At 41.1% G+C, this 4437-nt stretch overlaps 1 protein-coding gene across 8 annotated transcripts in view; it reads right to left on the reverse strand.

The window, feature by feature from the left end:
• Positions 1-4437, reverse strand: part of RNF146 (ring finger protein 146) — a 30979-nt gene that overhangs the window by 3902 nt on the left and 22640 nt on the right. For 4 of the 8 annotated variants that reach the window (XM_019520307.1, XM_019520306.1, XM_019520304.1 and 1 more), the window contains exon 2: positions 2155-2303. The exons of 1 other annotated variant lie outside the window; for it this stretch is intronic. The gene's annotated coding sequence lies outside the window, so the exon portion shown is untranslated. Of the gene's footprint in view, positions 1-13; positions 739-853; positions 931-2154; positions 2304-4437 lie in introns of those variants that run through there. 3 more of the 8 variants (XM_019520308.1, XM_019520305.1, XR_002098002.1) reach the window with 2 other exon arrangements.

The following is a 4437-nucleotide window of genomic DNA, read 5'->3' on the forward strand; positions in this document are numbered from 1 at the left end:
CCCCCCCCCCCCCCCAAAAAAACAAAAACCCACAAACATTAAATCATTTCCCACCTAATGCAGCAAAACAAAGCAAGCCACCTAGAATTCCATTCTCTTCAGGAACCAAAAAGTCTCCTCTTTTTGTCACTCAATCTCTAGAGTGATCTCACAGCTACAACTGGGGTTTTAAAAAATTATGTCTGTTGCAGCATCCATGTTTTAAATGCATTTACTGCATAAATAAGATACACTCCCTACATGTCGCCCAACATATTTGACTTCTGTCATAAACTCTAGTTAATTTACTACCCCAAGGGAAATGCAAATAATGGTAAGTTACCCAGCAGTGGCTGTTTATCAAGTGTTAGAGGGGTGAGGGGAAGGAGGAGAGACAGCTGGCAGGGAATCAAAGCAGACCAGCAGCAAATTATATCATAGTGGCAAATTATACCATAGGCAAACTAATCAGAGTTTACTATAATTTGCTTCTGAATGAGAGCGATATGAAATCTCTTCACTCCAACTGCTGTTCATCCACTCATGCCCCTAAAAGCATAGCAGCTTGGAAACTTTTTCCTTTCTAGTCACATGGTTAACTTTTAGTTTCTTGTTGGAGAATTTCCAACTGTGAAATGAAAGGAATCTGTGAAGTTGTGTCTGAGCTAGCATAGCAGATATAGGAACAGGAATATCACCCAGTACTTCTCTTTCTACACAGTAGTATAGGCCCGCCTGAGTGATCCTCCCATGAAAGAGCTGAAAGGACAGTAAGCTATGTTTCAAGGTTTTACGCCAGCTTGCACTAATTACTTAACACTCGTACTGTGTTTGGAACAGAATTGTTGCATTTTTACAATAATTTTAGATTTACCTTAAGTCTGTGTTTGGGATTAACGTCTACTAAATGGGGGAATTCTCGATACCCACTGGATATAAGGGAATAGATCACTAAAAAAAAATCCTTATCATAATTATTATTATTTTACCAATGGCTGCTATATAGGCATTTCCATAATGACATACTACCATGCTGGAAGGCAATTTCATATAAATTATTTCCATGCTACCCACTTATAAAAGATTCCTTCTTACTGAATATTTTTTTCTGGATACAAAATTGTCCTTTTCAGAAGGATGGTAGAGATTAACCACTTACTGTATACATACTTTTCTGTTTGGTACAATTGATCAGCACCTCAAAGGAAGCTGAGTTTTTCTAATACAGAACACAAATGCACCTCACATTGGTAAAAATCACAGATTCCATGTATTTGTAATCTAGTGGCAGGAGATTCAGAATTTCCCACTATTTGGTAATCACAAACCACATTAACACTTAAACTGATCAATGGTTCAAAGCACTTGATTTATAACTAACAGTAAACCTATACTACCTTCATTTTTTTTCTCCCTGCCGTACCGTCAGCTTATCTATAGTTCCCAAAGCAACACTGGGGATAAAAAAAAAGATGGGCCAGCTAAGGGGCAGCATGGAATGCTGGCTTTCAGGACAGCAACTGAGATATCCCATTTTTACACGAATGGGTGCTTAGCTCTGGAAAAATGCTATCAAGCTCTCCTCCTCAATTTCCACATACAGCACTGGCTTATCTAGGACTTTAGCTTATTCACTTAGCTTGAGATATTGAAGAAGAAAATATAATTATTCCAAGGATCTCAGGCAGACATAGCAGGAAGATCTAAATTCACAGGTAGCCACAACATAAAAGAAGAAAAAGGTTGTTTAAAGTAAATGTGGCTGCAGGTTTAATTCTTACCTCCAGAAGCACAATTTCTGTCTCAGCTGTGGCACAGAATATTTGAACCATACAATTTAATGTGCATGCTGAAATACAACATACAGTCACTAGGAGGTCACAGCTGCCAGACTATGCTCCATGTTATCCCCTCTTTCTTCAAGTGTATTAACATGAAATCTTATCTCTAAATTCACATTCTTAGGATGTTTCTCTTGGACTGTCTTGAAAATCTGGAATAGCCAGGGCAGAAAATATAAAGCCATAAGGCATCCTGGTCGTCTTTTAAAAAAAAAATACTGATTTGCCCCATTTAATGGTTTTTTTAAAAATAGGCTTAACTAAGCCTTAACTAAGCATTCCTCTAAGCAACTGATCAATGAAAGTCCATTAGAACACAAAAAACAGACCTTACTTTTTTAATACAATTCCTGTTGAAGCATGCCACAACAACAAAACATCTTCTTCAAATGCACTCAGTTGGGATGGAATGTACTCTTTCCCACTGCTGACTCATTCCTCTTCTGTCTTGCACAAGGAAACACTACTAGTTTTTCAACTACTCTGCAAATTGAGGGAAAAGACATCATCACAATTAAGACAAGAAAGAAAGGTTCATTTTTCACATCCTATGAAATATATAACATTGCGTTCTTACTGCAGCAATGAAAAGAGTGTTACCCTCTTCACAATCTGAGGGAGGGAATTTCTGATACCTAGAAATGCTATATTCAAACGTGTTGTTTTAAAAATTCCCTATTTCTGCTTACATTATGATATCCACTGTTAGGACACTGAACAAATCTACCCTTCTTTCTACAATATTTAGAAAAGGCAGTTATACTGGTATCTCAGACCTGGAAAAAAGTGGGAAACGAACACTAATTCTCTAGAGCTACTAATCAGTGTGCTGACCAACCATGCAGAAATAAGGTTGATCACTCCCAATACTGCACTCTATTCACCAAGCTTTTCTAATGTTTAATATGCAAGTAGGAGTCTGCGTGCTTAGACTCAGAGTTCAGGAAATCAGCAAGACTTTCTGAGGTTTCTCAAAAAATGTTAATGTGTTTGCGGATTTGTTCATGAGATGCATAAATGTAGGATATGAAAGAGTAAGAAAGTTGTTCAATTTCTACAGATACTCATTCAAATGCCCCTCTGACAGTGACAGTTAACATCTTTTGCAGTTCATCTTATTCTGTGTTACCTATCCAACAGGGCCAATTCATTTCACATAAACTACATGGTCATCTGAAGCCAGTAAGTATCTAACTAATGACAAAGGTTAGAACTGAAGCAGAATAAGTAAAGATCTGTAGGTTACTAACTTTAAAGCAGGGATCTGCAACTTTAAGGGGGAAATAGACAGACATCAAAGGCACAGACAGAAATTATATTTGTTGTGTGATCAGCCCCTTGAAAGTGTTCTACAGCCAAGCCCTCCAAGAACAGCACAGCAGCAGAGTGCTCCAGTCCTGCGACAAATTCACTCTCATTATATGAGGGTACAAATAAAGGTGCTCCAAAGCAGAGCGCCTTCATTAGCTTCTGTCTGCTCCAGCAGCTGGACTGCTGCAGCCCAACCCCTTCCCTAGTGCTGTCTCAGGATGGGAGGGGGAAAAAGGCAGAGGAGGGAGGTCAGTTTAGGGGTTTGTCCAACTGTGCTGGAGGTGGGGACAGATGGACTGGAGCCCCTCAACTCATGGGTGGCAGGTGCATGAGGTGGGGGGCTCCAATCCTTTCACCTGCCACTCCAGTGCAGGCTGAGGCAACCCAGAATGGACCTCCCCCCCACCTTCACCCCCTCCCATCCTGAGATAGCACTAGACTGGGAGAAGGGAGGGCAGAGCTAGGGAAAGAGGTTGCAGACCTTGCTGGATCAGCTCCAAATTGGAGCTCCATCCCCCACCCTCCCAACTCAACAGCTAATGTCTGTTGGGCCAGGAAGGTCAGTCTGACTCATGATGCTTTCTGCTTTCATGGAGCTGCACCTCTGTCTGCGCCTCAAGGCTTGATGAGCACTTGTCTAAACATTCTAAATGGAGAGCAAAGCAGTCGTAGTATGCCAGAAGCACCTGGGCTATGGAAAGGGTATAGAACTCTACACTGAAACATAACCAGACCTATGAGTTATACTCTCATAATTTCAGCATTTTAAATTACATCATCTTATCCAGCTTGCTCTACACCTTTTAACTGCTACTAAGGTGTAGAGCGAACTTGAAGATGTCGTATGCAACACTTCTCTCTGCTCAAGGAAAGAGCCACTTCTCTGAAGTCATAATACACAGACCATTAATTTGCCCTAATCTAATGTTACGCATAGAGCTGAGCAAATATTAAGAAATGATAGATCCTCAACTGCATTAAATACTCAGTGAAGCATACATAATTCATAGCTTCATAGTTGGTAGGGATGGAAGGGACCTGAGCAGATTATCAAGTCCGACCCCTTGCCATGGCAGGAATGAGTACTGGGGTCAAATGACCCCAGCAAGGTGTACATCCAGCCTCCTCTTAAAGATCCCCAGGCTAGGAGCCAGCACCACTTCCCTTGGAAGTTGGTTCCAGATCCTAGCCGCCCTGACCGTGAAGTAGTGCCTCCTAATATCTAGCCTAAATCTACCCTCTGCCAGCTTGTGACCGTTATTTCTGGTCACTCCTGAGAGTGCTTGGGGGAACAGGGACTCGCCCA

The sequence above is a fragment of the Gavialis gangeticus genome, unplaced genomic scaffold (assembly GCF_001723915.1).
Source record: "Gavialis gangeticus isolate Ggan-Ray unplaced genomic scaffold, GavGan_comp1, whole genome shotgun sequence".
Lineage (NCBI taxonomy): Eukaryota > Metazoa > Chordata > Crocodylia > Gavialidae > Gavialis > Gavialis gangeticus.